General features: G+C 49.7%; 1 protein-coding gene across 3 annotated transcripts in view; it reads right to left on the minus strand.

Annotated features, from left to right (window-relative positions):
• PAQR8 (progestin and adipoQ receptor family member 8) overlaps positions 1 to 13,312 on the minus strand; it is a 31,374-nt gene that overhangs the window by 12,904 nt on the left and 5,158 nt on the right. The gene's annotated exons all lie outside the window — the stretch shown is intronic.

Raw genomic sequence — 13,312 nt, forward strand, 5'->3', positions numbered from 1 at the left:
TGCGGGGGTGTCGTGACTGCTGAAAGCAGCATTTATTTGGAGGGCGGCTCAAAACCTTTCCCTACCCCGATCTCCGGAGGATACAGTTATTTGGGCTGCTCCCAGTCAAAAGCAACCAAATATCATTTGTTCGGGCTCAGAGATGCAACAAGGGAAAGGAGTGAGTGGAAAGCAGCCAGGTGGTATCATTTACAGCCATAATAGGAGCGTAAAAATACAAGGCAAGCGATCCCTTTTCAAAGCTTCCCCCTTGCTGTTCTTGCTTTTCACTTGGGGTCCGACATCTGATGGGGGCGTTTGAATGAGACAATCCGAAGCTCTGTACGGGCTCCCGATCTCCCCATCGGGCTGGCACCAAACCGAGAGATGTGAAATGAAGATTGTTCTGATCTATCGTATGCGCTCGAAGGACATGATTCAGGCACTAAATGTGTGTGCGAGAAAGGCAGGGTTTCATAGGGGGCGATTCCCGGTACACCAGGCAGACGGAAATGCAACCCGAGTTATGCCGAAGTCTGTTTAGAGCCGTTTTCTTCAATAAATGTCTCCGTTTTAGGAAAGACTGTGATCCTATATGTTATGACGTTAGCCGTGCTGGATGATTTCCCCTGCAGAGCTGGCCAAGGCATTATTATTCCTAGCTATACAGCGTGAAAAATGGGTTTGCCACTTACAACAAGATGTCTGAATTCATGATGCGAGAATGATCCGCTTCCAAAGCCACCAGCTCCAAGATTAGGTTGGCTCGTTACAGGGTTTTATGCAAATGGATGGAGCGAGTCCTCCGTGAATTCATTACCGCTGGCTCAGTTCTTTTTAAAGGAAAAGATTTTCCCTGGGAAAAACAGCCATATTTTGAAATAAAAACACTTCTGTAAAAACACGGTCAATATTGGCTAACTTGGGGATGGGGGCAGCATCATTTTTAAAGTACAGTATCAAAACCACTAGGGATTGCTTGAATTTAAAGAAAAAGGTTCTCAGGAAGCAGAAATGATTTTGCAAAAATCACTGGGGAAAAAAACCCCATTCTTCACATCCACACTGCACCTGGAATACAATCATAAACGGCACAGAAGTGCAAAAAATGCAAGTGCCCCAGCCGGATAACTGCCATTTGCATGCACAAAGTGAAATATTTTTGCAACATCCTATTTGAGAAACATGGAAAATGGGTCCATTTGAAGCCTAAAGAAAAATTAAATCCCTGAAACCTATCATCCCTTCTTTTCCTTTAATCAACTTTACAATTTGCTCCTTGCTGGGAGGTCTGAGAGAGCGGTGTTGGATAGTTATCCATCATCCCAAAAGTGCCTGTGTCTTCCATCCCGTCACCCCTTCTGTTCACGGTCTATGTAAGGCACCGGGCGAGACTGCAAGGAATTTTACAATCATGTGCATGCTGCATTCTGGTTGGGAGAAGCATTTATAAGTAGGGACCTGCTTAAATCACAGCTTTGCGATTTTCATGGAAACAGCAAAAAAACAGAGATCTCTGTGAAAAATGGCACTGGCCCCAATTTCACAGGAAATCAACCAAAAAATAAAAACTAAATAAAAATAAAATGCCAGCTCCCCAATGGGTCCTGGCTGCCAGGGTGGCATGAAGGGCAGCACCGGAGACGAGACCGGGGCTGTCCCCTGATGTTTCTCTGCCAATCAGTGTGGAGGGGCAGGGACACATGAAGAGCAGCCAACCCTTGTCCCTCCTCCACCCAAGCCCTCTCCACCAAGCAGTGCCAAGGTGGGGGCCACCATGCAATGACCACAAAATCAGCTCTTACCAAGCTGTGAAAATTGGTTTCTCTTGCCATGAGTTAGGTAGGTCCCCATTTATAAGGACATGCCGGGCCACTGTCTGTGCCATCAGTTGAGGAGCTATAGATACCAGCTGTTAGGATGGCTCATGGCTTCTGTCCCCATTGGGGCCACTGCTGTTCAGATAGCCGTGGCAGCCGTGGGAGTCTTTTATCTCAGCACCCATGACCATCGCACTCTCGTGTGGACCTCAAGAAGGTCACCTACATGTTTGGCACATCCAAGCGTGACCACAGTCACACTTTTGGCACATCCAAGCTTGACCACAGTCATGAACTCAAAAATGATGAGCGTGGAAGCCTCCTGGAGTATCAGCTGATGCAGAACGTGGCTCCCCGACACCCACGGGCCATTACGAGCACGGTGCTGTGGTCAAAGCAAACCAATTTTTCTCCCAAGGAGATGAGGAATATTCAATACCAACAGTGCAGCGTGAAATCCATGAAGAGCGGGAGCTCAAAGCCCTGTTGCTTTACAAGGATACATTCAGCGCAGAATCCTATTTCACTTTCCACATGCGAATGGCAGGGATCCAGCTGGGGAAGTCCCAGTCTTGGCACGTATGCAGTTTGCGATTCTATTCCACGTGCAGCGTGGACATGGAAAAGTCCACGCAGCTACTCGGCATGGGCAGGTACACACTTATATACATGCATACCCATGTGTATGGCCTGAAATTGTGGCCCAGAAAAAAAAAAAAAATCAATGAGGAAGAAGATGCTCCTCCAACTAAGACATTCATCCAGAAAGCTGGAGTGCCAGGTTCCCCTTACAGGGTATTGAACCTGCAGCTCTGACTTCCCCCAGGGCCATGCTTTAGCCACCAGGCCGCAGGTGAGGCATTAGTTAGCCGATCACTTTTCCAGTGCTCCTTTTGAAGCAGAGCCACTGCTCCTTGTTTTGCATCACCTCTTAGTCATTTGATAAAAATGGTTGCAGAGGAAGAGGACGCTTTTGCCCCATCGGGAGCAAAGATTCAGACTAGAAACCGGTGCCTGCTCCCTTCCAAGGCTGCAGCCACCTCACCGAGCAATATGTTTGGATATCTCCCCATCTCAGCTGCCAGCTATAAGAAAAGGGGCTGGCTATTGCCTAACCTGTGGTGTTTAGAGCACTGTGCTGGCAAGTTGGAAAAATTCAGCTTCAGACCCCATCTCAGTGAGGGGAGCCTATAAGCCAAGTTTCCTGCTTTCTGGGAACATGCCCTACCCAGTGAGTGAGTGGCATCCCTCCTCTGGCATCTAACACCTGCTAGTCATAAGGCCTTACCAGGTAGAAGTTTTGCAACGTACGCTCATACGTCCTGGACCGGCTCACCCAGACTATAACCTGCAGCTCACGCTCAGCAGCAAGGTGCCTGCTTATGCACAATTGATTGTAGGAGGCTCTAAACTGCTTAACGGCGACCCATCATAGCACCTGCTCACATCCACTTAAGCAGAGCTCAGGTTAGAGAGGAAAAGGGGAAGGTGAGAAAATGTCCTAGGCAAGACAAGTTCAGAGAGCAAAAATAAAGGCTGAAGCATGAAGATGGAGGGGGTTGTTACACGTTACACTTACACACATGCTAAGTGTGCTAAGATTCCTCCACAAAGATAATATCAATTGCTATCATGGCTGGGATCCACAATCCAATAACTGGACTCCATGGGGATCTCCATATGACTCTGGTGGGTCCCCGGGCTGGGGTATTCAATTCAGAGAACAGGCCAAAGCCCTGCTCTCCCAACACGCATACTCTCCACTGGAAGCCGAGTACAGGGGACTCAAGGCAGGATCTATCCCAATATGCATTAATCCCAGAGTTATTGCCTCCTGACAGAACGAGCCTTGCCATCCAAGATGACAAGCCAGAACAATGCCACTTCTCTCTGTTTTCTAGCCTGGAGACCTGCTTGGCCAGCAGCCAGCTTCTCTGTGCTGAGCAGTAAGTGCCTCTTGACACCAACCTTGCATTGTCCAAGGGCTGGGTGGTTTCCAGGACATGAGACTAGTGCACCTAGTACAATGAACAATGTGCCAGGGCCTTGGATGTGGGTGAAGTGAGACCAAGTTCCTGCCAAGAGGAGAATCATGCTACGTGGCTTCCTTGGGCAGTGCTTGGGGTGTTGGAGCAGGTATGGCAAAGGGCTCGGTTATGGCCGTGAGCTCTAAATCTGGCAGCAAGCTGGGCCATTAACAACCTCTGTCCCCTGGGAAAGTCACTTGGTCCAATGTATTTAAAACATAAGCGATCAGAAGATCTGGCCTGATTTCTAATGCTTTGGGTGCTCTGTTCCCTATCAACTTGTCCAGCACCTGCAAAATAGAAGCTATGCATTGGGGTGCTCAGAGATGGGTTTTGGTGACTCACCTGCAAGATCTTCATTTGAAAATATTTGGCTAGAACCCCCTGCAACCTCCATGTCTCTACGTATGATAGGGGTGTTGAGACTTCTCCAGTGTGATAAAATACTGAATTAACCTACAAAATTAACTACAAATTAAAAAAAAAAAAAGAGCAACAACCAATCCTGGATACGTCCAAAGCGTGAGTTATCATCAATGTATACCGCAATAGGTCCAACAACTCTACTCTGGGACCACTGCCCCCTTGTCCTAGATAGTGTACACAGGCATTTAGCAAGTGTCCCTGCTGCAGGGCCCGTACAATCCAGGGAGCTGTTCCATTCACGCTTCATCTCCTCTAAACACATTTACCATTTGTATTCCCCACATCTACTCACTACTGCTTCAAGGGATTATTTTACCCACTACAGCTTGGCCATTCCCTGTCTCAGTTCCTTCTACAGTCTCCTCTTAAAACCAAATCTCATGCAGGTCGCCAGCCCAGGGGGTCTCTTCCAGTCCTGTGTTCCTACGGTGGGTCCTGCCAAGTGCAGGTCCTGCCATGCACTGGTGAGAGACTACGGGGTGAGTTTCAATGGACAAGGACATGAGACTAGTGATGTACTGCTGAGAGTCATTAACTAAAGGAATCCTGCAAATAGTCTCTCTAAACCTTCACAAACACCAAAACCACCGTATAACAAGCAGGGGCAATAGGGGCACTGCCAATGCCCTGTCATTGGCATGGAAACGGATGGGTAATGCATGCTCAGAAGTTCCTATGAAAAAGGACCATGCCCCTCGTTCCAGAGGAAGTCAACCCTTGCCCCCTGCCCTGCCTCCTCCCAAATCCATGCCAATCTAACCCCGAGGAAGACTTCCCTTCTAATCCAAGAACTGGCTTTCTATGACCCCGAACGGAAGAGCAAGGCCCTCTAGCCAGGAACCTCTTGGCTTTCTAAATACTGGCAGGAACATCAGCACAACCTAGTTAAAAAGCCCCAGCCTTAGCTATGGCCAACGTCCCAGTGCCTCAGAGGAAAGTATTAAAAACAACTCAGAAGCTAGTAGCATTCATGAGCTGTACTGCTAAAAGCCCATTTGTTGTCTTCTCTGCCAAGACTGCAGATGAAGATGCCAATTAACACCAAGGGGTCCAGAGTATTTTGTGGCGTAAATACACTTCCAGTAGGAACTCAGTTGTGACCGACCTTATTGCACGAGAACCAGCCAGTGAAAACTCATTCACTGATGGCAAAGGAAACCAAAGCCCCAGCTGAGAACTAAGTAGCATGGATCTGCTGGAGGAACGAGGAGCAATGGTCTCAAGTTGCAGCAAGAGAAGTTTAGGTTAGATATCAGGGAAAGCTTTCTTACTAGGAGGGCAGTAAGGCACAGGAACAGGCTAGCCAGAGAGGTTTTGACATCTCCATCCTTGGAGGTTTTTAAGACCTGATTAGTCAAAGCCTTTGCTGGGATGGTCTACTTCGAGACAGTCCTGCTTTGAGCAGGGGCCTGGACTAGATGACCTCCTGGGGTCCCTTCCAAGCCTCATTTTCTATGATGAAACAAGCGGTCAAGACCTCGTATAAGATACTACATCTAAAGTCTGGAGGGCTGCCATAACTAGATTCTAGAGGCAATTGCTTTCGGACTTCCTTCCAAAGGAAGGAACTTTCACCGCTGTGTTGACTGAGATGCTCCTTAACTTAGAAGGCAAAAGAAGGTAGGAATTGGGAGACAGTCCCTCAGTGAGAGGTCGGGGAGAGGCAAAGGGACTGCAGAAGCTTGCCTTCTGCTCCACAATAAATACCGTCATTTATTTCTTCCTATTCATGCCGGTTTATCTTGACTGAACCTGATGACCACTACAAGTGGGACATGGTATCCTCCTTCACATCCTATCCCAAGTCCCTGGGTGATGTTGCCATGCACTGCAGAGGCTGCTGCATCTCATTGGATGCATCTACACAAGACATTTATTGCGGAGATGACTAATTAGCTCTCCAGTAAGATGTCACCATCTGCACGTGCGGTGCTATTAGACCAGAGTAAAGCAATTAAGTCTGCTGTAGGATAGTACTGCCAGACACAAATATTACCCTATAGTGGAGTTATTTTTTCCACCCCAACACACGTGTAGATGCTGACAGGGCTGACTGGGGCATAAGGGTGTAACAGTGTGGGGGCTGCCTGCCCGCTAGCCCCACACTGTAGCATGTTTGTGCCATGGTCAGCCTCTGCAGCAAGTTGAGTTGGGTCGGAGTAGCCCTGGGCTGCCAGGCTGACCCCTGGGACCCCCTGCTAGCCACGGCTGCTCCACCCTGGCTCAACATGCTGCATCCTGGGCACATGTGCAAATGCCACGCCTGGAAGCAATAAACTTTGGTGCAAACTGTGCCTGAGTTTATTCAGCCACACTAATTGCACATGTAGATAGAGGCTGTGAACATATAAAGTCTGTAGTCTTTTGGAAGAGGTAATCCCCACTTGTCCCTGGACATTGCCATGTCCCTTCCACACCAGCCACATTAAGTGAAGCAGCATGAGATCCGCCCTGGATGCAAAACCCACCAGGTGCGGGTGAAGTAGGAAGGCAGCCACGGCACGGGTAATGCCTGCATTGGGAAAGTCTGACATAACGTATAGCCAAGGAAAGGCAGAGATGCACCCTCAGAGACCTGGGAGTTTGCACCAATATTATTAGGTGCAGTTCCCGCTTCTCTGGCTGCTCCATTTCCTCCTTATAGCCTCAAGACCTATCGATGGGGCAACCTCCTTTCTGAATCAGCACCTCCCTAGAATACTATGGGATACAGAGTATGCAAAAGTCCAGGCTAGAAACAGAGCCCAGCAAAGTCAGTAGTCAGAAAATCAGCATCAGAGGGGCTTACCAGAGCAGACCTTTAGAGGAACTGCTGGCTGGCCTGCAGCCCGCTGCCATTGATAGGACTCAAAGGGGAAGCTAACCAGGAAACCCAGACAGTGGCCAACTAGTTCATTAGCTGGGGAACAGCTGCCAGTCAGAGACCCAGACTGGTATAGCCAACTAAACCATTAGCCCAGGCTGGGACCCTGACTGATACCACCTTAAAAAGCAAACCATCCCTCGTATGGGCAGACGTATGGACTTTTACAGGACTTCACACCCAAAATGCATGGGTTTGCTCACGCGAGTGAGATTCCTGTCAAGCCAGGTCCTTCTAGAGGCTACCAGTTAAAAAGCAAAAACCAGTGATCCATATTAGCACTGTGGCATAAGCCAGCATGGCTTGTACTGCCTTGACATGCACCAGCTGTGTTCCCAGATCCACCACATTTATATTCTGCATGGGATTTCTGCAATCAAGTGACTCTCTGTGCCCTGCCAAACAAATGGGCCCAGACTGTGAGAGCATTGTGAAAAGCGGAGGGGAAGTTGCCCAACAGATCTCCCTTAGCCTGTAAAGCTGGACTGGCTAGGTTTTATTTTTGCTTATAAGCATGTTGTCTCCGCAAAGACAAATGCAGAAAAATATTTTTAAGGCCATAGATCTGAAGACTGCAGCATTAGAAAAAAAAATGCACATCTTTATCAGGCACATCATTAGCAAGATTTGTAAGCACACAATGTGTCGCCAGTGAGCTGTTAGCCCTGCAGTCTCAACCTTTTCTATACTGGGACCCTTCCCTATACTGGGGAATCCCTAGCCCCAGTTGAGCTGTGAGGACCTTCCACTTTGCAACACCAGAAGGGCAAGGTGGTCGTGCCCCCTGTCCCCAATGTGTGACCCGCCAGTGAGTGACATACCCCAGGAGAAGAATCGCTGCCTTAGACACTCTTCAAGGGAACATATCACCCCCGAGGAATTTATTAAGCAGGTGTTGTTAATATGATGGTGAAAGGGCTGGGAATGGCTGCGATGTATTGCTAGCTATACGCAAGCCTTGTAAATGATTTAGAAACATCAGGCTGTGCACACAGCTGCCTCCGCAACCATGCCACTGCTACTCCCTCGAAACCGCTCCCTCCTTCGGCTCGCTTGCAGCACCTCGCCGCTTCAATCTGGCTGTAGACACTTCAAGGCGGGGAGCATCTTTTCCCCCTGCTTCGGGAGAAAGCCTGAAGCGATGAGGCCCCTAATCTCGACTGAAGCCTTGGACAGAGCCTCGTTTAAAAGTATGCCGCATCCCATTCCTGTTTAACAGCGTCAGGACCTAGAAGCGCGTGCAAAGTCGCGGGATGGATGGGAATGGCCTTTAGCCGCAATCGGGAATCAACAGAAAGGTTTCTGTGGCCTGGCTTGATTTTTCTGTTCCTAGAAACTCTTAGCAATGTATGCAAGCTACCTGAGGAAAGGCTGAAAAAAATGGGTGCACTTAGGTTGGAGAAAAAAGGAGATTATGGGAGGACATGACAGCAGCTTTCAGATATTTGAAAGGCTGCCATGAGAGATGGAGAAACTTTCTTCTCCTTTGCCACAGAGCACGGGACTAGAGGCAATGGGTTTAGGCAAGGTAGGCAGACAGATCCGACTTCCGGACATTCTTCCTGACCCCAAAACCAGTAGGACAGTACAAGAAGCTGCCTAGAGAAGTTGTGACACCTCCTTTGCTGGAGATTTTCATGAAGAAGGTGACTGGGCACCTGTCCGGGCTGATTCATGAACAGCAAATCCTGCCTCTGCTGGGGGTGGACTAGATAACCCCCAAGGTCATTCCCAACCCCATAATTTAGCAGGTAACATCCAGGTGAATCTGTATGTTCCCCAAATAATAAAAATGCATGTCTTGTTTAAGTAACCCACAGTTATGCTCCCTCCCAGCATATGCGAAAAGCAACCGTATACTGTCAATCTGAATGGTTTCTATCTCAGAAGGGAAGCAACCCACAAAGACACGCTCGCCCCATGAAGACATAGCAGACGCACCTTGCCCGCACCAGGCAGCTGTGCCCTAGTCGGGGAAAGCTGACTTAACGAAGACACTGCACAAAACACAAGCACCAACACCTACAGCCATCACACTCTTCAGTATATTTAATCACACGGTACTGGAAAGCAGCCTTTCTTCAAACCCAGCCCCAGCTGAAAGAGCATAACATATGGAACAAGGTTTTCATGATTAATAACAGCACGTGACAGGGCAGAGTTTGTCCATAGCTCTTAGAAGTATATATACTTGCAAAAGGGTGGCGAAGAGTCGCTGTCCATCCATATCTGCAGCTGCATAAGCCCAGGCCCCAAGTCAACGAGCTTCCCAAAGCCGGGCAACAGCAAAGCCAGGATTGGAATTTAATTCTCTTCCTGACAGCTCCTTATCTAGCCCCACCCAAGGCAGAGATGCTCCTTTTCAGAGGCAGCAAGCCCTTAAATATTTTAGCTTCCCTCTGACCTAAATGCACACTAAGTCTTATTCAGCTAAAGCAGAATAAGAGCAATCCATGGTAGGTAAACTTAAGCTACAGCTTCACAACAAAATGTTGCAGAGGTACCGGACAAAGGACTGGAGGCAACCTCAAGTGATGGATACTCGAGTTACTCATCTCCAGGAGTCCAGTGCAAGTTGGAGGGACCACACTTTGAAATGATCCCAAAGCTGTGCAGAGGGCCTAGATTTGCATTTGATGGGGTGCTGAATGCAACTGATGGTTGCTACCAGGGCTCCTGTACACCATGCTGGTCTCTCCTCCAAAAATATGTCACCCACAGACTCCAGAGAGCCATGTGCGTCTTCTTCTGGGGATCCAGATGGGAGAAGGTGGCGAGAAAGACGCTGTACAAGACCAAGCAGACCAGAAGCAGGAGGAAATGCCAGAAATCCTCCTGTTCCCCGGAGCCAAGCACATGAGCCGGATCTGCAAGCTGGCAACTGGACCAGAGACTAAAACAGCCCACTACCCAGGGCATATGCCGAGACGGCAGCGGGTATACATGATGCCCAAAGGGTGACCATGGCCCATGGTGTCGCCATGTTTCTCCAAGGTCCTGGATGAGATCTGGAGCAAATACGACCTGCTCAAAGAAGCCCCTGCAACCATGACCAACCACCGAAAGATGCAGGAGGCAGAGACAGACTGTCAACCATGGACCTGCTCCTTGGTGACAACTGCCAGGCCGTGCAGGAGAAAATCTTCCACAAGGTCTTTCTGTAGGCCCTTGTGTACACACACACACACATGCACACACACACACCCCTTTTTATTTTAATTTTTTTGCAAAAATAACTCCCTTGCACAATTGACTTGAGCATCATTCCCCCAAGTATCCAGCGAGGTTTGCACCACTGGAGGGTACTTGAACTTGAGTTACTTCCTGCACCTTGACACCTGCGTGACGGAGGAGAATTTGGCTGCGAGATTATCAGCAACAGAATCCCAAGCGATAAGACTCAAAAGCAAAGAAAGGGAACAAAAGGGTGGGAAACATGCAAGCTCGGGAAGGAATTTGCCTTCCGTGAAAGATGCTTTTTTTCCAAATATTGGTGAAACTGTTATAACAAAGTACAGCCTAATCCAAAGTACACGGAGCTCAGAGACACACTGGCTACAAGGAGATGTGGATTAGGCCCACTGCCAATAGTACACTCTGCAATAATAATCCGCCCCAGAAAAGACCTAAAAACAAGAGCAGAAAGAGCAGAAATACACCTGTCTGATCTCCTACTATTGAGTGAGATACTCCGGTCCATACAGAGGAGCTCTGCTCACAATTTTGATCTGTTCCTTTGAAACTCTGGGAGGAAATCAAAGGCCCGAGGTGCACAGCTTTACTCATTACCCGCCCTGCACACTCCTTCCAGGAGTAACACCCAGGCTGAGAAGGCTGTCTAATCCCAGCCTTTTTGGCATCCTCCTCAGATGCTACTCTGATCCCCTTCCCCTGTCCTATCTGCTGCTCTGCTTTCTGCTCTCTCTGCCTGTTCCCTCCCCAATCACCCATGCACCGCATACGGGCACTGCCTGGTGCCACTTGTGGCATACGTGCCGCAAATTGGCCACCCCTGGTCTAATCAATTCTCCAATCCAACCTGCCTCTCCACAAGGCCTCAGCCACCCTGATATTACTATTCAGGTTGGGGTTTCCCTTCAAATTCAAGTGCAAGCTGTAATGTGAAGGGACTTATACTGCTCTACAAGGGATCTGAAGCTGGGTCTACAGAACAGGGGGTGAGAAAAACATAAATCAAGAAGCCCTGGCTTCATGCCATGGCCAAACAGGAAGGCATTGGAAATCTAAGAACTGTGGGATGGAAAACCCATTTCTGATCTCCCCCCAGCCCAGCCAGGAGAGCAGCCGAAGGGCCCTGCCACCCAGCTCACACCAGCACTCACGTTCCCACCCAGGCTCTCCTGGGTATTTACACAGCAGGCATTATCTGAGCCGTTCCCCGCCGTTAATATATGTATCCTCTCATCATCGCTCCTCGGGCGGAAAGGAAGCAGCTGTGGACCCATTAAACAGCAGAGGATGTGACTCCGTTTCGCATGGATGTACCTGAGCCAGCTTTCAACCTGAAACCACCCGAGCAGCCCGCAAGCTTCTCAGGACAAGGTTTTGCTGCTGGCCTGTAGTCCCCGCCACTGCCACGGGCATGCTGGCATTGCCAGCTGGAAGCCTGGCTGCGGTCGGCACAGACAAATGAGCCACTTCTGCCTGTGCAACGTGCGGGTCTCCAGCGAGGCCGGCCTATTCGATGCACAGAAGCAGCACATGCATGTGCAAACACTTAGATGGTTGCACCTCCCCCCGTTCTTACATGAGGCTCTCAGGTGTGCACCACTAATTCCCTGGAACAACTAAAACAATGACAGGGGCAGGAACGAGGGGCAGAGGTTGATAAGTGCCCCAAGGGGGTACAGGGAGCAGAGCACGCCAGCCAGTGCCCGCTGACCTCCAAATGGATCCAAGGAGCCAGTGCACGCTGCCCAGTGAAACCCGGCCCGGAGACATCACCGGGCAAGAGACAGGAAAATGACCCGCAGTTGCCAGGCGTCTCCGGCAAGGCGGCAAAATCAAACCCCATCGTCTTTGACCCAAGTAGGCGCTACGGCCGCCAAATGCTCTAACCCGGCAATTCTCAACCGATGTCCCACCGCACCCGGGGGTGCCGTGACATCCTTTTAAGGGTGCCCCGAGACACAAATGCACTTAGCGGTGCAAATACCTGTTGCCAGCCTTGGCCATTTTCAAAGGACCTAGAGCCAAGCTGCAGAAATGTGGCTAAGCAGGCCCCAAAGCCAGTTTCTGAGCGACCACAGTGTGGACCCACGCAGACATGACCACTAGTTTGGTCAGCAGAGGAGAGAAAGCCCGGCCTGCCACACCTCTAAGTAAAGCAGCAATGAGATGCAATTAAGCAAAGCAACAAGGCCTGAAAGGAGACATTAGAAGGGAAGAGCATGCATGAAATCATCCAAATACACTGCATCATCACTCGAGCTTAAAATATGAATATTGGCAATTGATGTCACTAAATGCATGGGATGTTATTTTGCTCTAACCGATATCTTTTTGCTAAGATGCTTAGATACGTAGTTTGTAAAAACAAAGCAGCCCTGTCAGAGAAGACCATAAAACTAAGGTAAAGAAGAAACAGGCCAGTGCTGAACTCATTCCACAATGGGGAAAGAAAGGAGATTAAAAAATACAAATACCCTCCCTTTTATTTCAAAGAAGCATAAGAAATGAGGGCTGGAAGGGACATCTTGTCCAGCCCCCTGCCCAAAGCAGGACCAGCCCCAACCGCATCACCCCAGCCAGGGCTTTGTCCAGCCAGGTCTTCAAAACCTCCAAGGATGGAGACTAACCTGTCCCGGTGCTGCACCACCCTCCAGGCGAGGAAGTGGTTTTCCTAATATCCACCCTCAACCCCGCACCCGGACAGGGTCTCTTCTCCAGCCCAGCTCCCTCCGCTGCTCCTCGAGGGTGCAAATCCCACCCGGCACCTTCCAAGTCCCAAGAAACCCGTCCCAAAAGTTTCAGTGCCAATCAAACCCATTTCTCAGCCCCGTTAGACGCGGGCATCTCCGCATGGGGCGGAGGCTGGAGGGAGATGGGGAGACCCCCGTGTGCCGGGGGGCTGCCCTAGAGCCGGGAGACTTTGGGGTCCACCCCGAGGAGCCCGCAGCGCCCGGGGGGCTTTGCAAGGGGGCTGCTCCGACCCCCAGCCAGGGGCAGATGCTGCC

This window comes from Alligator sinensis, unplaced genomic scaffold, assembly GCF_000455745.1.
Source record: "Alligator sinensis unplaced genomic scaffold, ASM45574v1 scaffold687_1, whole genome shotgun sequence".
Lineage (NCBI taxonomy): Eukaryota > Metazoa > Chordata > Crocodylia > Alligatoridae > Alligator > Alligator sinensis.